The 19,648-nt window shown below is 52.7% G+C and overlaps 1 long non-coding RNA gene across 2 annotated transcripts; it reads right to left on the reverse strand.

The window, feature by feature from the left end:
* Positions 1-5,212: 5,212 nt before the first annotated feature.
* On the reverse strand, positions 5,213-14,742 carry LOC125321709. Of its 2 annotated transcripts, none has more exons than XR_007201654.1 (4): positions 14,577-14,742; positions 14,315-14,470; positions 13,482-13,543; positions 5,213-6,017 (listed from the first exon to the last, which is right to left on the reverse strand). It is a non-coding gene; the product is annotated as an uncharacterized LOC125321709 (long non-coding RNA). The 2 variants fall into 2 exon arrangements; XR_007201653.1 differs by having other exon boundaries at positions 13,482-13,614.
* Between the last annotated feature and the right edge of the window lie 4,906 nt (positions 14,743-19,648).

Raw genomic sequence — 19,648 nt, forward strand, 5'->3', positions numbered from 1 at the left:
ACAGGACACGGGGAATGGTTTTAAACTGCCAGAGGGTGGGAATAGATGGGATTTTGGGCAGGAATTGTTCCCTGGAAGGGTGGGCAGGCCCTGGCACAGGGTGCCCAGAGCAGCTGGGGCTGCCCTTGGATCCCTGGCAGTGCCCAAGGCCAGGCTGGACATTGGGGCTTGGAGCAGCCTGGGACAGTGGGAGGTGTCCCTGCCATGGCAGGGGTGGCACTGGATGGGCTTTGAGGTCCCTTCCAACCCAAACCCTTCCATGGGTCTCTGAGATACCTGGGATTTTAATTTTGGACCAGAGGAGTCCTCAGATCTGCCCAGCAGAAATCCAGGCTGACGTGAACCCTGCTTGTAGGGCTGCAGAGTGGGTGCTGATCCTGAAAGTTGTCACTTCCTTCTGGCTTTTCTTCTTGGAAATCACTTCAAATATCGATACGCCTCATCAGGGAAGTGGCACTTGGGGACAAGGTTCAGGTGATGCTGGTGATGCTGGGGTGACAGTGGGACTGGATGAGCCTGAAGGGCTCTTCCCACCCTGATGTCTCTGGGATTGTGTCAGATCGTTTGGCTGACCGTGGTTTAGTCTCCTTGGGGTGTTTCTGTTTGATAGGCAAGGTGCCTGAGAGTGGCAAACTTCAGCAAATTTACATTTTCTTACTCAGTATCAGCCTGGCTGTGAGTTCAGAGGGGCTCTTCCAACTCCTTGGATGTGCACCTGAGTTCTGGAGCACCTGCCTACAAGATGGGAACAGGGAACACAAATAGACAGCAAGGGGAGGCATTGATTCATGTTAATTTGTAAAACAGAGGCTTTAACAAGTCTTTGATAGCAGTGATTCCTGGGACCGAGTCCATCTGAGATGATGAACTCATAAATAACATTTGGGGTCTAAATTAAGAGCTGGATTGTGGCGTTGGCTGCCCCTGAGTAAGAGGGTAGGGCAGCACAGATGGTGGAGATGCTGAGTGAGAAGTGGTGACCCTTCCTGCAGCCTCAGAGCCCAGCTGGACTCTGCTCCTCCCTACGAGATCCTGCTGGGAGCAGACTGTGCTCTGAGGCAGCTCTTGGCACCTAAAAAAGAGCCAGTGGGGCATTTCTGGTGTTAGATGTATGTCCTCAGCAGGGCAGGGATTGTCCCTCTGTGCTGGGCACTGAGAGGCCCCTCGAGGGCTGTGCCCAGTTCTGGCTCCTGCAGGAGAGCCCTGGAGGGGCTGGAGCGTGTCCAGGGCAGGGAAGGGAGCTGGGAAGGGGCTGGAGCCCCAGGAGCGGCTGAGGGAGCTGGGAAAGGGGCTCAGGCTGGAGCAAAGGAGGCTCAGGGGGGACCTTGTGGCTCTGCACAAGTCCCTGACAGGAGGGGGCAGCCGGGGGGGTCGGGCTCTGCTGCCAGGGAACAGGGACAGGAGGAGAGGGAACGGCCTCAGGCTGGGCCAGGGCAGGCTCAGGGTGGACAGCAGCAGGAATTTCCCCATGGAAAGGGAGCTCAGGCCTTGGGAAGAGCTGCCCAGGGAGGTTTGGAGTGCCCATCCCTGGAGGGACAGTGCAGGCAGCTGAGTGTCCTCGCAGGGCAGGGCTTCCCCAAAGTGGGAATGAACAGGAGGGAAGGAATATGTGACCTTCCAGCCTGGAGCTCTTGTGCCATGGGGCTGGTGGGAGGCTTTAGCAAGGCTCCACTGCCCAGGGCTGTGGGTGTCCTTAGGAACGCTGGGAACAGAAGCCAGTGGGCCAGATAGGCACCAAAATCCACATTAACACTTCTCCAACAGCAGGGAAAACACGGGAAGTGACTGCTCTGCAGAAGTTCTGTGTGGAAGCCGGGCTGGAAGTGGAGGGATTTGGGGCCACGGTGACATAATGCACACCAGGGAGGGGCAGAGTGTGCAGGGTCTGTGCACAAGCCAGCCTTGGGTGTGCTTAAGCTAGGCCTAAAATAAAAGTACAGCTCATCTCACTTCTTATTCTGGGAGCAGGAGAAACAGAGCGAGCTCAGCAGCAGCCTCAGCGTGGCCCGAGCGTATGAGGATTCCTCCCACCCCCCTCTTGGCCATTCCTCCCCTCCTGGCAGCTCCCGGGGCTGGGAGAGGCAGAGTTTGGGAATGCAGGGACAGCGTGGTCAGGGCTTGCTTTGCACCCTCGTCGCTGCTGGGGTTCCAGTTGCACCTCAGGACAGCTCCTGGGGGTGCAAATTCCTTGTGCTGGGGAAGAGAAGGGTGAATTTATTGGCTGAAGGCCTTGATCCAAGCTTAGAATCCTGCAATCTCCTGAGCTGGAAGGACCCGCAGGGATCATTGATCCAAGCCCTGGCCCTGCACAGACACTTCAACAATCCCAGCCTGGGCATCCCTGGCAGCGCTGTCCAAACCTTCCCCATCCTCGTGTCTCTCCTTTGGACACTCTCCAAGAGCTTCAGACCTGTTTTATATTGAGATGCCCAAAACTCCAGACAGTTCTGGGCACCGAATCCAGCTGGAATCTCTCTGGGGGTGTCACAGCCCAGGTGTTCCAACCCTGGAGGTGGCAAATCCGGAGTGGAAAACCCGTGTGATGCTCACCCAGCAAAGCCCCAGCCTCCCTCCCCTCTCCCAGTGCCCCCATTCTCTTCCACAGACGAGCTGGTGGAGAGGAGAAAAAATAAATATTTTGGGCTAAGGCTGCTGAGTCATTAACCATGTGATGGAAACAATTCCTGCAGTTCTCACCCGCCAGCTCCACCTCCAGCCTCCCAGGAGCTGGGGGCTGCTGCAGTGCTGTCCCTCCTCCTCCTCCTCCTCCTCCCAGCCTTTTGTGTTCCAAGTGCTCTGTCCACAGGCAGGACTGGGATTCTGCTCCATGACTCATCCCCTGGGCACTGCAGTCCCTCTGATAACGCTCCCTGCTCAGACCTTTCACATCTAACACAGTTGGGAGGGTCTGAAATAAGGGTTTGGGGCAGGGGAGAGAGATTAACTCCCAATGGCTTCTCTTCTAGACATTTCAGTCTATAAAAATATAAATATAAAAGATGTATTTAAATGAGGAGCTGGAAACTAACTTGAAAAGGGACCTCAGCTTGGCCTCTACAATGGCAAATCTGGGTCTTCCATCTCTCCCTGCCCTTGCACCATCCTGGATGGAGGTGTGGACATCCTGCAGAGGTGGTTTGCATGGAGAAAAGCTGTTTGTGCACTTCAGGAGGTGCAGGAAGAGCTTTTGTGCATGCAAACCACCAGCTCCATTTGGCAAATGTGTCATTAAGTGGTGGTTTGTCACAGCTTTTTTGCCTTCCTCCCTTCCAAACGCCTGTGTACACAGGATTGGAATGCTCTGGGAGCTGCTGGGTGCAACAGGATTTTCAGATGCTTCAGTAATTTATATTTACTGCCATCTAACAATGAAAATGCCTTACAGTGCACAACTTCCAGCCTACTATGGATTAAAATGCATTTTGGAAATCTCCCCAGATTCCTGGCACATTTATTACGACAACTCCAAAGTACAGAGCGTTTGGGATCTTTAATCTTCCCATTCCTGTAATAAGAAAAGTTGTATAATCCATCTCTGAAGGACAAATCCTTGTGAAAATACGGCAAGTGTATCCTGAGAGCAGGATTTCTCCCTTTGAAATCCCTCATTCATATTCAGCCAGGAAAAGCCTCTCATTTTCTCCCATTATCACATTTGCTTGTTTGTTGAAAAGCACTCACGGAACTCAGCAGCCTCTTCCAGGTCCATTTTCCCTTTCCACAGCCCTTTTTCCTCCCAGCAGCTGCTTTGGGGTGGGCAAAGATGGGACCAGCGTGGTGCCCACAGGAATGAGGAGCTGGCGCTCCCCAGAGCAGCTGGGGCTGCCCCTGGATCCCTGGCAGTGCCCAAGGCCAGGCTGGACATTGGGGCTGGGAGCAGCCTGGGACAGTGGGAGGTGTCCCTGCCATGGCAGGGGTGGCACTGGATGGGCTCTGAGGTCCCTCCATCCCAAACCAGTCTGGGATTCTGGGATTCTGTGAAAATGCCATTAAACTTCAGCACTTCAGAAGTTTGGGATGGAAATGGCCCCTAAGGCCTCTGCCAGAGAAAGGTTCCTCCTTCCAGGACCTCAATAAGTTCAGCAAACAGGGAAGAGGAGGAAGCTCCACTCTCTAACCCTGCCGTTCCACCAGCTTGTCCATCCCTGGGCTTCAGCTCTCTTCCCTCTCCCAGGCCGTAGAATCATGGAGTGGTTTGGGTGGGAAGGGACCTTAAAGCTCAACTTGTTCCATCCCCTGCCATGACAGGGACACCTCCCACTGTCCCAGGCTGCTCCAAGCCCCATTGTCCAGCCTGGCCTTGGGCACTGCCAGGGATCCAGGGGCAGCCCCAGCTGCTCTGGGCACCCTGTGCCAGGGCCTGCCCACCCTCCCAGGGAACAATTCCTGCCCAATCTCCCATCCAGCCCTGCCCTCTGGCACTGGGAAGCCATTCCCTGGCTCCTGGCCCTCCATGCCTTGTCCCCAGTCCCTCTGCAGCTCTCCTGGAGCCCCTTTAGGCCCTGGAGGGGCTCTGAGCTCTCCCTGGAGCCTTCTCCTCTCCAGGTGAACACCCCCAGCTCTCCCAGCCTGGCTCCAGAGGGACACCAGCCCTGGAGGAGCTCTGTGGCTTCCTCTGGACTTGTTCCAGCAGCTCCACGTCCTTCCTGGGTGGGCCCCAGGGCTGGAGGCTCCACAGGTGGGGTCTCCCAGGGCAGAATCCCCTCCCTTGACCTGACCCAGCCCAGGATCCCTCTGCCCTCCAGGGCTGTGAGATTTTATTGCCTCTTTTCCAGCTCACCTCCAAGAACTTGGCCCCTGCAGATCCAACATATCCACGGAGGAAAATTCCACTGAACAAAGGGGGTTTCACTTTCCCCTCCTTCCCAAACACCACTCTCAGAGCAGGTGGTGCCAAGTTACATAATTGTAGATATTGGTCCTCCTTCTCTCATTCCTGGGTCCTGCACTAAAGGGACTTGTGGTCTGGAAGGGCAGCCAGAGAGCAAGAAACTCATGGATCGTTCTCCAGAGGGGAGAACAGCTGAGCTGGGCTGTGGACAAAGACCTAGGAGGAGAAGCCAGGATTTCCTGGAAAGCTCAGTTGTTCCAGGATCATCCACGGAGGGATCTTTGGATGGGACACAACATAAAAAGTCCCACTTGGATTCTCCCAGGCTTCAGCCATTGTGTGTTGCCCACTGAAATTGAGAAACCAACAGGAATCTGCTGAAACTGGAACAGTTTCCCCTGGGTGAGGTGACATTATGGAAAAAACTGGGATTGTGCCTCTCAGGACTTCAAAACTTGGAGTGCCCTTTGCTGTGTGATATTTGTGTTTATAGTTTTTATCTCGAGATAGAGCCAGAGCTGTTTCTCTCCCTGCCAAAGGGAACCATAAGATATAAATCATCCACCAAAAAGTGAGGCCTGGGGCCATTGTTTATGTGATATGGAACAATTTCATTATTGGTAATCATTTATTTTGGTAGGGCTACAAAGTGGTAAGAGCCTTTTGCGGTTTTTTTTTTTTGAAGACGGGAAAGAAAGCAAACTTAAAGCATTCCAGTTTCTTTGGCATTTTCGTGCTGGTCAGCGTTCAGATTTCATGTGAAGAGCGCAGGAATGGAAGTTAAAAAAGGTAAATTTTGCCTTACCCCTCTGCTAAAGGGCATTTGTTTGGTCCTGTGGATTTCTAAGGGTAATTTTCCTGCTGTTTCCAGTGTGGCTGTTAGAAGCCATCACCAAACAGGGCAGAGCTGCTGGTTCTTACAGGAAATGAAATTCTGCTTTGTTTTCTCTGTTGCTGTTGCACTGTGTGCTCATCCCCAGCCCACACTCAGCTTGCAGCAGGTGGAACACGGCTCCACCTCAGTTAAAGCCACCAAAACCCCAAATCCCAGGGGTGCTGGTGTTGCAGTCCACAGGTGACGCTGGTGCTGCCACCAAAGCCGTGGTGGCTCCTGGTCTGTGCTGCTCCTCCTTCACCCCCCGTTCATTCCGCCCATCTCTTCTTGCAGTGCCAGCACTGAGTGGTCCTGAAAATTAAATAAGGCCCAGAAATCCTCCATGAGCACAGAACCATGGAATCTGCTCTGCTGGAAGGGACCCACAGGGATCACCCAGTCCCACCCCTGGCCCTGCACAGACCCCCCACCAATCCCAGCCTGGGCATCCCTGGCAGCGCTGCCCAAACGCTCCTGGAGCTCTGGCAGCCTCGGGGCCGTGCCCATTCCCTGGGGAGCCTGGGCAGTGCCCAGCAGCCTCTGGGGGAAGAACCTTTCCCTAAAATCCAACCTAACCCTGCCCTGGCCCAGCTCCAGCTGCTCCCTGAGTGCTGTCCCTGTCCCAGGAGCAGAGATGGGGGATGCAGTCCCTGATGAGTCTCTCTCAGCCCCCCTGTGCTCCAGCTGGACATTCCGAGCACCCTCAGCTGCTCCTTGGTTGGCTCTTCCAGGCCCTTCCCCACCTTTGTGGCCTCCTCCAAGAGCTCTCCCTGTTCCCAAAGCACACACTGCACCCACACCTGCCTCGGGAATGACAGCACAGGTCCCCCCACGGGCTGCAGCCCCGGGTCATCCATCCGCAAATCGCCTGGGCTTTGTCTCGTTCCCTCTTCCCAGAGCGCCTGGCACACACAAAGCTCCAGACAAACAACGGCATTGCCATGGAAATGCCCGCAGCCAGCCCTGCGCATCGCTGGCACTCGCATCTCCCGACGCCTCCCGATCCTTGTGCCGGGACCAGGGAGGTGGGAATGTGTCACCGCCCCACGTGTGAGCACGGGAGCCTCAGGAGGGCTTCGGGGTGAGGGCTCCGTGCAGCACAGACAGCAAATCCCGAGCGCGGGTTGTGCCACGGGCGGCACTGCGGGGACATCGCCCGGTGCCCGTCCCTGTCCCCTGGCCCGGGCGCAGCACGGGACGGGTTTGGTGTGGCCGCTGCTGCCGCTCCTAAATCGCTGAGGAAACAAAGCGGGCATGCTGTGGGCTCCCTGTGCTAGTTCCACACCGGGGGCTGAGGGGTTGGTGGTGCCAAGGGAAAGGTGCCAGCACTGCCAGCTGCTGCCTCGCTGCAGGGGATGCTCAGGGTTTGATTCTGTGCTTTGCTGCCCCACGAACGGGAGGGAGGCGTTGGGGACCTTCTGTTTTATCTGGGATTGCCATGAGAACTTGGGAATGGGGCACGTTAGGGAGGCATCAGCAAAAGAAGTGATCCTGGGAACTGCTGATTGTGTCGGATCCTCCAGTTTCGGACAGCGAGGGAGCTGTGCAGATTCCGCTGCTCCAAACCCAGCGAAGGAGTTGCTGTTACTCGCTCGCTGAGTTCTGCTGAGAAGGGCACGAGTTGTTCTGCCTGGCAGCCTTGGAACATCTTCTTACACAACACACAGGGTTCCACATCCCGTAAAGCAACGCCACAAGTCATTGTTTCACTTTTTTGTATCTCGTTTCAACATGGGAATTGCTAAAATATTCTCTTTTTTGGTGTATCAGCACTCACAACATCTCTGCAAGGGGCTCTTTGGCTTCCAACTTCCCTGCAACCGTTGCTGTATTTTCCACAGGTTGTTTTCCAGATGTGTTTGCTGAGGGAATTGTTCTGTTGGGAAAATTTGGGACATAAATCCCTACATTTTGCTGATACAACACACAAAGTTCTGTTCTGCTTCACCTCACTCTTGGTAGCATCAAGACCATAATTGCCCTGCACTCATTGCAATTCCCACTGTCAGGTGGATCAGCTTCCACTAAAAAAAAAGGGTTGGATATATCCCAGACACTGTAACTGCTGAAACAAATCGGAAAATCCGATTTTTACCAGGATGCACTGCTGAGGATCATTGTGGTACCTCACAAACAGAATCAGAGGAGCAAGAGTATCCTGGAAGGGACCCACAGGATCATCCTGCCCTGCACAGACACCCCAACAATCCCCCCTGTGCCTGCTGAGGGACGGTCCCCTTCCACTGTCCCTTGCTGGGCAGTGGGGTGGGAGTGTTTGGGCACAGGGACACACAAGGACACGCCTGGCAGAGCTGGGCTTTGCTGCTAGGCTGTGCCTGCCCTGACTTGCTGAGCTTGGGAACTCAGGCTCAGCAGCTCCTGCTCCTGCTGGGCTGGGAAATTGGGTGTTAAATGGCACAGCAGAGCCAGCAGGGCTGCAAATGGAAAGGGAATCCTGATTTTCTTGGAAGGTAAGAAGTGAGAGGTTCTGGACACGGATTGGTGTCAATAAGAAATGATGCTGGAAATTGTTTTCATCTGTCAGAATTGTACAATCATGGAATGGTTTGGGTTCACGAGGATCCTAAAGCCCACCCAGTGCCACCCCTGCCATGGCAGGGACACCTCCCACTGTCCCAGGCTGCTCCAAGCCCCAATGTCCAGCCTGGCCTTGGGCACTGCCAGGGATCCAGGGGCAGCCCCAGCTGCTCTGGGCACCCTGTGCCAGGGCCTGCCCACCCTCCCAGGGAACAATTCCTGCCCAATCTCCCATCCAGCCCTGCCCTCTGGCACTGGGAAGCCATTCCCTGGCTCCTGGCCCTCCATGCCTTGTCCCCAGTCCCTCTGCAGCTCTCCTGGAGCCCCTTTAAGCCCTGCAAGGGGCTCTGAGCTCTCCCTTGTTGGCTGTATGGTTTTGGGGGCGTTTTTTGAGGTTGAGATCCTGAGAGAGGTTTCTGAGCTTTTATTCAACATGTGGCAGAAAGAGCTGAGCCTCTGGCCCTGGCACAGGGTGCCCAGAGCAGCTGGGGCTGCCCCTGGATCCCTGGCAGTGCCCAAGGCCAGGCTGGACATTGGGGCTTGGGGCAGCCTGGGACAGTGGGAGGTGTCCCTGCCATGGCAGGGGTAGGGCTAGGTGGGCTTTGAGGTGCCTCCAGCCCAAACTGTTCTGTGATTCCGAGATGTTGATTTTTAGGCATTCACATTTTCCTGCCTGCAGGGTTTTCTTCCAAGGCCTTTCCTTTGTTGCTTCCCAGTGAATAAAAACCCCACACTGCACAAGCTGAGCTGGAGCTTTCTCCCTCTTCCAGATGAGCCGGAGCTGGTTCCTGCAGTGCCCTGAGGAAACTTCCTGCAAATTCATGGAAAAGCTCAGGTGCCATCAAGGCACTGTCCCTGCTCCCTGAGATTGGAGCTGCCCCTGGGAAGGAGCTGCAGCCCGCGGTGAGCTCTGACCTCAGTCCTGAACCCCCAAACCTTCCACATCTGGGGAGGTTCAGCCAAATCTCCTGGCTTTTACGTTCAATTTGGAAGCCTGGGGCGGGGTGCTTGAAGGCCTCTCAAAGACATTTCACTGCTGAATTCCCATCCAGGCAGGAACACCAATTCCCAGAAATTTCAGAGCAGTCTGAGAAAACCTGTGATTCACTTCTTAAAGCCTCCTGAATTCCCAGGCGATTTAAACCCCCAGGTCGATGATATCAGTGGCATCCAACACCTGTAAGCTCCTGATCTTTGTCAAGCAGAGTAACTTTGCACAAATGGTAATCGGAGGAATTAACACCTGCATTAATCATCAGCACAAACTGAATTGGAGGCTTCTGATTATATTTTATGATGTCTGCTGCAGGCTGCACGTGCAGGAATAAGTGGATTATCCAAAAGATTTGAAATTATTCACATGGCACTGAATCCTTAATATATTGTAGCAAGGACTAAATTCCTTTGGAGTGTGGCTCCAGCGAGCACCGATTTGGGGAAAACCACGGGATCCTGTTTAGCATTTTAAATGTTGAATTTTAAATTATCACTCTGATGAAGAAAGCAAGACTAAGAGCAAGGACTTTGGTTGCCCCCCAGGACGATTTTTCTCCACCTGGCAGCACAAGAGGGAAACAAAGAAGGTGCCTGATGAATCCTTTCTGTGCCATTCCAAGAGAGAATTCCTGAATCTTGTGAAATGAATGATGTGGGATCTGCAACGCTTCTCCAAGTGAGTGGTGCTGGTGGACTGGGTGATCCTGAAGGTCTCTTTCGACCCTGTGTTTCCAGGATTTCTCATTTAGTGAATATTTCCAACATCTCCACGGTGACCTACGGAGGCTTTTTGGTTTTTCCTGGGGATTTCTTGGACAAAACCACCTGTGCATGTTCTGGATTGTGGAATCTTTAGATGGAGTCGGCCTCCAAATGGAAATCCAAACATTTCCTGTTCCATCAGAAGTCCTGCACAAGGAATCTACCCTTGGAAGCACCAGGCTTGCTGTGCCTGGAGCACAGAGGGACCTGCAGGTGGGCAACAGCTCCATGAGAGTTGGAGCGAAGTCACAATTCCAGTTGGATTCTCTGAGACCTGAAGATGCTGAAGAAATGTCTGAAATCTGCATTTTCTGCCCAGACACACTTTTTGTATGGAAAAAGGAATTTTGAATGGAAAAGGAATGAACGTCCAGAGAAACCTGGTGCAGAAATGGTCTCTGTAGGAAAGGGAGAGACAGAACCTGGCTGAACATTCTTCACTTTAATAAACTGGAATTTGGGAAGAGCCACCACGATCAGGGAAGCAGGAGACAGGTGGGCTCCACTGGAACAAGGGAGAAATCCATTTCCTTGGGGTTTTTTTTTTGCTTTTTCTCATGTATTTACCAGATTCTGAGCATTTCTGCAGGATATCAGCACTGTGAACAGCAACATGGCTTTTGCATGTGTGATTTCTAAGGGTAAAGGGATCAAACCTCATCACTCCCCTAAATTAATCTGGGTTAGGGATTCCTTGGAAAAAAATGTGGGTTTAAATCTGATTAAATTGGATCAGCTGGTTCATGATATTCTATTTGCACAACACAATTTATTAGCAGCCAACTCCTGCCCAGAGAACAGGACAAACAGCTGGAAAAACAGGGAGAGGCTTTGTGGGGGAGGCGTCATTTTAATTGCATGGAATTCCATGATCACTTCCCCAGCACAGGGAGGATTGCTCAGCACAACCTCAGAACCCTCTGGAAGGAGCTGAAGTGGCAACTCAGCCAATTTCCCTGGATTAGAGAATCCCAGGATCCCTGAGGCTGGAAAAGCCCTCCCAGCCCATGGAGGCCCAGCTGTGCCCGATGCCCACCTTGTCCCCAGCCCAGAGCACTGAGTGCCACCTCCAGCCCTTCCTGGGACACCTCCAGGGATGGACACTCCAAACCTCCCTGGGCAGCTCTTCCCAAGGCCTGAGCTCCCTTTCCATGGGGAAATTCCTGCTGCTGTCCACCCTGAGCCTGCCCTGGCCCAGCCTGAGGCCGTTCCCTCTCCTCCTGTCCCTGTTCCCTGGCAGCAGAGCCCGACCCCCCCGGCTGCCCCCTCCTGTCAGGAATTTTGGAGACTCCTGGTCCCACCTGGCAGAGCCATTAACATTCAGGAGAAGGGTGAGAGGGGCAGGGGAGTCACAACAACTTTCCTGACCATCCTGGGTTTAGGTTTTTGGTGGGCAGGACACTTTTGGGACATCAGGATAAACAGCAGGAAGACGCCCCTTCCTCCCTTTTCCATAGAAAAGAACAATCAGCCATAAACACGTTTTGTTTCCTCTTGAGTGTCCTGTCCCTGTCACTGAGAAGGTCCCCCCTGAGCCTCCTTTTCTCCAGGCTGAGCCCCTTTCCCAGCTCCTTCAGCCTCTCCTGGTGCTCCAGTCCCTTCCCAGCTCTTTGTACCTCTGCTGCTCCTCATTTCCCTGCCTTGGCTCTGGGACAAGGCCAAGGCCAAGGGCTGTTGCCTCCCAGATGTTTGCAGAGCAATCCAAGCAATCCCATCCCTCAGGCCCCTGACAAAACCTGTCCTTCCCCTGACAAAGCAGTGGGGCCAGTCCCTGGTTGTCTCCCAGGTGATGGGATTTCAGGCTGCTCTTGCCAGAAATGCACAGGGATGAAGCCTGCCTGGATTTATTAATTTATTTCTCTGGTTTATTTATTTATTTTGCATAAGATACCAACGAAGCTGAACATCCTTTTTTCCATCTGTGGTAGGAAGCCACCGAAGCAGAAATTCAGCCATTCTGTGTCTGTTTACAATCACTGAAGGCACAAAGGGACCTCAAGAAATGATCTGGGGCTCAGAAACCTTTCAGTGTTTGCATGTCAGAGACAATTTTTTGGTTTTTTTCCTGCTTTGAGGTTGCTGGAAAGAATTTCCTGGGAGCTGAGAGATGCTTCACCCATGGACAGCACCCTCGCGATGTCTCCAGCTCCAGATGTCACCTGAGCCTTCCAAATCCATTTATGGAACTTTTTCAGGTACATTTGCCTCAAAATTTCTTCCCTTTGGGCTTCCCAAGACACCAATAATCAGTGATGCTGTTTCCAGCTGCATGTAACCCCCTCAAAGCCCTCCACAGATCCCAAGGCTTCCTTAACTCCCTAACTAGGAAGTTTTTCCTCATATCCAGCAGAATTTGTAATTCTGGATGTTGTTTAAGTTGCCTGCTCCCCTCTAAGCATTGAGAGTTTCCTGCTGCCTTCTACCTGTTACGCATTTGAAGATTCTCATCATGTTTCTTCTCTGTCCTATTTTCTCTAGATCAAAACAACCAAACCCAGTTCTTTGAGATTTCCCTCCACGGACAGCATTTTTAAAGACTTTTAGCACCTTTTTGTGCTCCCAGGACTTTCTCTAATTGGCCTCATGAGGAAGTTGGAGACCATGACGAGGTTTCTCGAGTTCAGGGACCAAAGGGAATCGTTCATTTTTCACTTTCACACCTCCCCAGGGCTGAGTGGGAGGGCAGAAATTATTCCACGCATCCCAACCAGCCCATTTAGACATTCCAGGACAATCCTTGCTTTCCCACACTGTTGTTAATTCTCAGGGAGCACCTTCCAAAATCCCCACGGATTTTTGTCCAGGATTTTTGCCTTGTTGGCTCCTTCCACTGTGGGGTTTATTCTTATCTAAAACTGAGTTTACACCTGCACTGAATCCTGCTGTTTTCACACCATTTCTTCAAGGATCAAGATGTTAATCCTGGTAGAACTTTCCCACTTGATCCACCATCCTCCAAAACACAAACCCCGGACAGGCCATCAGTAAAAACGCTTTCCATCATTTTTCCACACCAACATCAAACCCTCTTGGAGGGTTTTTGATGTTTCAAACAGCTGAGTCCACCCTACAATGGTTTCATTTCAGTTCCCTCGCAGGAGGCTGTGCTGAAAGCCTCACTCCAGTCAAGATATGCAATATCTATTGTCCGTAAGAGCTGCTACTTGTCAGGGGAGGAAATGAGCCTGGCTCGGCAGGATTTGTTCCTGGCAAATCATTCTTGGCCTCCACTTATCATTTCATGATTTTCCACGCACAAAAGAAAACTTTGTTTCATTATTTGTTTCCAGAAATTTCCAGGAATTCAAGGTGGGCTGTTTTCTCCCCTGCCATTCCCCAAGCTGCTTTGTTTTCCCCTGCTCTTCCCTCCCCAGGTGTGGCAAAGCATTCCTTGTGGATTCCTCTAGGATTCAGCCAGTCCTCCACGTCCTCTCAGTTGGTTTCTGCCAGCTCTAGCTGACTGGAAAAGCCCCAACTCACCGAAATGCTCTGCTCTCTCTGTTCTTCGTGGTTACTCAATGGACCATTGTTCATTCTCCTTGCTGAGGAGTGAGGGGAAAAGCCATCAATCATTTTGGCATTCCCTGTGTCACCTCTTCCCATCCTGCCAGCCCTGTGGAAGAGCAGATCAGTTTTCCACCAATGTCTTGCTCTAACTCCTAAAGGACAGCCCCACCTTCCTGGAACTTTCTCTTTCCATTGCTAATTATGTTGATTTTATTCGTTTTCACTCTGATAGGCTTCTGCTTTTATTCCTGTCCCCAGTTTGCTCACCCTGGAGGGTTAATGAGCCACTGATTGGGATTTAATCAAGTTGTGGCCTGAAGATGGGACACGGGAACCAAAGGTGGTGACTCTGCAGCTTCTCCCTCTGCCTGCTCCTGCATTTAGAGCTGTTCCCTCACCATGGAATCATGGAATGGTTTGGGTTAAAGCTCATTCAGCCCCACCCCCTGCGATGGACAGCGAACCTTCCACGAGGTTCCACATCCCACTTGGCCTTGGGCACTGCCAGAGATCCAGGGGCAGCCACAGCTGCTCTGGGCACCCTGTGCCAGGGCCGCTGCCCCCTCCTGTCAGGAATTTTGGAGACTCCTGGTCCCACCTGGCAGAGCCATTAACACTCAGGAGAAGGGTGAGAGGGGCAGGGGAGTCACAACAACTTTCCTGACCATCCTGGGTTTAGGTTTTTGGTGGGCAGGACACTTTTGGGACATCAGGATAAACAGCAGGAAGATGCCCCTTCCTACCCTTTCCATAGAAAAGAACAATCAGCCATAAACACGTTTTGTTTCCTCTTGGGCTGGAATTACCTGCAGATGAAGGTTCTTTAGATTCTGGTTCCTCAGATTGAGACAGCCAAGAAGAGTTCAAGTGAACATTTCAAGAAGTTGCTGCTTTCCTCGTTCAGAGCACTTCACATGTGTAGCACCAATTGAATTCATTCCATCTGGGATCATTCAGCACTTCTGCAAATGAGACCACAAAATGTCAATTCAGGCACTCAGAAACCGGGAGGGTGAAATTCACGGCCACCTGCAAGAAGTGTAGTTTAACTGACTTGTGCAGCCTCACCCATGTAGGGAAGGAGGGATTCAATCCCTTCCTAAGGCACATCCCAGCTGGTTTAAACCCAAGAGCTCATCCTTTTCCTCATGAGATCCCATGCAAAATTCCTGCTCATCTTCTGTCTGCTGAAACAAATGTGGAAAAACTTCTGGAGACAGCAGCCTCCTCCACTGTGTCATCCTGACACAGCTCCAGAGTGGCTCCACCCTGAAAAATAAATGTGGCACAGAGCCCATGGAAAAGAAAAGTAGGCAATTATCTACTTTGCATATGCAGATGAGAAGGAGAGGAAGGAGAAATAACGCTCCTCATTATGTGGTATTGATTTTGCAACCTAGTCCTCATTTAACGCAGATTGGATGTGTGCAATTATGCAGCTTTTTAACAAGTAAACAGCGAAAAGAATCCAAACTCCTTCCATCGTGTCCAGCATCCCATTGTGGCAGATGGACCTGGAGCTGCTGGAGAGAGGCCAGAGGAGGCACCAGGATGAGCAGAGGGATGGAGCAGCTCTGCTGGGAGGAAAGGCTGCGAGAGCTGGGATTGTTCAGCCTGGAGAGGAGAAGCTTTGGGGTGACCTAAAGGAAGTGCCTGAAGGGAGCCGACAAGAAAGATCCCAGATCCATGGAATGGTTTGAGTTTGGGAAAGGACCTTAAAGCCCATCCAGTGCCACCCCTGCCATGGCAGGGACACCTCCCACTGTGCCAGGCTGCTCCCAGCCCCAATGTCCAGCCTGGCCTTGGGCACTGCCAGGGATCCAGGGGCAGCCCCAGCTGCTCTGGGCACCCTGTGCCAGGGCCTGCCCACCCTGCCAGGGAACAATTCCTGCCCAATCTCCCATCCAGCCCTGCCCTCTGGCACTGGGAAGCCATTCCCTGGCTCCCGGCCCTCCAGCCCTTGGGAATTGTCTCTCTCCAGCTTTCCTGCAGCTCCTTCAGGCCCTGCAAGGCCACACTGAGCTCAGCCCAAAGCTTCTCCTCTCCAGGCTGAACAATCCCAGCTCTCGCAGCCTTTCCTCCCAGCAGAGCTGCTCCATCCCTCTGCTCATCCTCGTGCCTCCTCTGGACACATAAATCCATGATTTTTCCTGTTCTCTTTCAGCTCATTCATCTCCCATCTTTCCCTGTCCTAATCTTCAAATCTACCCTTTCCTCATCCCAATCTTTTTCCATCTATTCTCCTTCCTTTCCTTTTTTCCCCTCTTTTACATCCTCTCATTAGATCCTAGTCCTAAATCCTAAACCCACCTGAAATGTGTGGTGTTCAGGGACAAACCTCCTGGAGAAGTGAGGAAAAAGCAGGGAGAACAGGCCTGGACCTGTCCTACACTTCTGCCCATACCCAGGCAAACAAAACCTCACCTGGCAGGGCAATTCCTCTTTCCACAGGCAATCCCTCTTTTCTACCGACACCTCCAGAAATCCCTCGTGATCTGGAGCTGGAGATAACCAATATCCCAGTCCTAAACCTGGGATAAATTTTGATTTCATTTTGATATTGAGTGATGAGTCATAGGTAGAAATTAAAGGTTTTAATAAGAGAATTGGCTCTTCTGTGGTGCACACAGGACCTGGTGCAAAACGAGGTTTAGTCCAGCCTAACCAAGAGATTACTTAAACCCAAAATTGCTGTGGTAAGAGAGGCTCTGAATGGTGATTTTGAGCTTTTAATAGTGCCATTTTTTTCTTTCATTTTCCTCCTTAACCCTGCCATGCTGGGCCAGCTTCTTTGTCAGGAGTCTATGAGATATTGCAGGGTATTTTTTCATAGAATCCCAGAATTACTGAGGTTGGAAAAGCCCTCCCAGATCATCGAGTCCAACCTGTGACCCCCTTCCAGCGCCTGACCACCTTTTCCAGGGAGAAATTCCTCCTGGTGTCCAACCTGACCCTCCCCTGGCACAGCCTGAGGCCATTTCCCCTTGTCCTGTCCCTGTTCCCTGGGGACAGAGCCCCACTTTGTTACAACCTCAAACATTCCCAACATCTTTTCCAAAGAAAACCTGTATTTGCATACGTATAGGGAATGCATGAGGACATATTTTTATCTTGTGCTAAGTTACAAAGGGTGATTTATTAAGGGTGAAGTTATTCATCCATGCTCTCTGTGCTGCTCTCTGGGATAGGGATGGATGGGAGAGACAGCAGGATGTAGAGAGGATGGTTTGCCCAAATTCCAGCATGAAAAAGTCAGGACATTTGACATGACACTTATTACCTAAATAAAGTAAATAAAATCTCTGCTAGGGGAGTTTTTATTTCCTTAATGAGGGCACAGCCACCACTTACTGTTCAGACCTTCTTCTCCAACCCTCTGCTTTTAAATATTAAATATTAAATATCCTACAGTCTTTGGATGCTTTTGGAGGAAAAACCAAGCTTGTGAGATTCAAGGTAGCTTGGACTTGGTGGACACCTTAGATTAGTGGTGAAAGATTTGGGAATCATCCCGAGCTTCCACAAAGGGATGGACAGGGCAGGAGAGGGCGGGGCTGGCAGGGCTGGAGCGTGTCCAGGGCAGGGAAGGGAGCTGGGAAGGGGCTGGAGCCCCAGGAGCGGCTGAGGGAGCTGGGAAAGGGGCTCAGGCTGGAGCAGAGGAGGCTCAGGGGGGACCTCACTGCTCCCCACAAGTCCCTGCCAGGAGGGGCAGTGAGGGGGGGTCGGGCTCTGCTGCCGTGTGCCAAGGGAAAGGAGGAGAGGAAATGGCCTCAAATGGCACCAGGGGAGGCTCAGGGTGGAGATTGGAGAATATTACTTGGGATGAGCTGCCCAGGGAGTCGCTGTCTCTGGGAGTGCTCAGGAGGAGTCTGGATGTGGCCCTTGGGGACAGGCTTTGGGGTGATGCTGGTGGGACTGGAGTGGCACTGGGTGATGCTGAAGGGCTTTTCCCACCCTGATGACTCTGGGATTCTGGGATGCTCCGTGAGATGCCCACACACGTGTGACACTCAGACAGGTGTAGTCACTACCTGCATTGCTGACATGCAGGAGAGACCCTCAGGCACCCAGATGTCATTCCAGAGATATCAAACATCCACCTGGGAATGGGTTTATGAGGTCTCAGGATCAAGTGTTTCTGCCTGGAGCAAATCCCATCACAGACCAAAGTGGACAAGGGCTCAGGCTGATGTCTGGGAGGTCTTGAGACAGCTTTAAATACAGCTGGGGGGTGGGGGATTCCCAAAAAGGCGGGCGATTCCCAAAAGGGGGATTCCCAAAAATCCACATGCAGATAGATGTGGATTTAGGGAGATTCCATGTGGAACGGAGTCAGAAGTGAGAATGAACAGTGACTGTAAATTTATATGCAGCTGGGAATCCAATACTGGCATTTGAAAGCAGCCCTGGGAAGACAACAGGGACAGGGATTGCACGTTTCCTTTTCTTCTGCCAGAGGAGTGTTTGAAGGAGGCAGAGCACTGGGAGAACTGGGAATCAGAGCTCTCCCCACTCCTTTCTGCCCCTGGCCACAATGTGACAGCTCCAAATGTGACAAAGAGAACATCACGGGTCACCTGTGGCTGTGCAAGGAGCAGCTGGAGGGTGGGAATGCCTGAGGTGGGTATGGCAGGGATACCTGGCCATTCCCACCTCACCTGGATTTCCTCCTGAACTTGCCAGGCACACGTTCAGAACAAGGAAGAAGCTCAGGCCAGACAACACTGTATTAGAAACCAAACAGGGAAGCAAAGTAAAGGGAAGCAAACCCAGGGAGAGTTTGCATTGTGAGCACCAACAGGCAGTAAATTATCCCTGTCAGCTGCCTGGCAATTACTGCCTGAGCATGGAGGGGTGGGAGCTTGGGAATACCTGTAAACACTTCTGCACAGGCAATTTGTCTTGTAGCAGTACCCAAAACAGCTCCCAGGACTGCCACAGCCCTCATGCCTGGAGGGCACAGGATGTGTTGGGAACCACAGGGAGCTCACACCTGCCTGAGACGAGGCAGGCCCACAGCAGTACCGGGGCTGGCTGAGCTGCAAGTCCTGCTGGAAAGTGCTGGGAGTTGTTTTCCATTCCCATTCCTGCCCTCAGGATCCGTGGCACCGGCTGTGGCAGCCTCCCTGTGCAGGCAGAGCAAAGGCAAACGACCCTGGCTATGGAAAGGGCATGGCTGGAGCTTGCAGGGAAGGTGCTGAGGCCTCTCTGGCTGGGCTGGGATTCCAGTGATATTTCATTCAAGTTGATTAATTTCGAGATCTGCCACTTTCTCTGCTTCCCCTCGAGCCTCAGGCATGGTGGGGCTGCTCTCTCATCCCTCTGTCCTGAGGATGGGACCGAGCAATCAGGGCTTCAACAGCTTAGGCAGAAACGTGTCTCTCCTCAAAGCCACATTGTTGGGCACCGGTGTGAGGGAAGGGAGGGACAAGTCTCTGCTGTGGACAAGAGACTGAGTGTTCAAACAAGCCCCCAGGCCCCTCAAATGCCTTCTTTAGTGGGAGCAGTGGTTCAGCTTCCAGCACAGCCCAGCTGGACGCTGGTGTCGGATGTGCTGCAGCCGGAGGTATGTGTGTCACTGACCTCGGCGGCTGCACGTGAGCACCACGCCAGGGGTGCGTGCCAGGCTGGGAAATGAAATGTGTGTCCAGAATCTCCCTCACCAGGGAGGACTCGGGCACCAAGGCCAGACACGCAGCTTTACCTCCATCCTGCTGCTCCTCGGGCCCCCAGAGCTGGGCACAGCCACCTGAGAGCCGGTCACCCCATGGCTGTGACTGCGGGTGCTCTGAGGGTGGGGAAGGTTCTGAGGGTGCATTGGGGAGCTCTGAGGATGGGGAAGTTCTGGGGGTGCATTGGGGAGCTCTGAGGATGGGGAAGGTCCTGGGGGTGCATTGGGGAGCTCTGAGGATGGAGAAGTTCTGGGGGTGCACTGAGGATGGGGAAAGACCCGGTGGTGCATTGAGGTGCTCTGAGGATGGCGAAGGTCCTTGGTGAGCACTGATGTGCTCTGAGAATGAGGAATGTCCTGGCTGTGCATCGGGGAGTTCTGAGGATGGAGAAGTCCTCGGGGTGCCCTGCGGGTGGGGAAGGTCCTGGGCCTGCACTGCGGTGCTCTGAGGACAGAGAAGTTCTGGGCG

The sequence above is a fragment of the Corvus hawaiiensis genome, chromosome 2 (genome assembly GCF_020740725.1).
Source record: "Corvus hawaiiensis isolate bCorHaw1 chromosome 2, bCorHaw1.pri.cur, whole genome shotgun sequence".
Taxonomy (NCBI): Eukaryota; Metazoa; Chordata; class Aves; order Passeriformes; family Corvidae; genus Corvus; species Corvus hawaiiensis.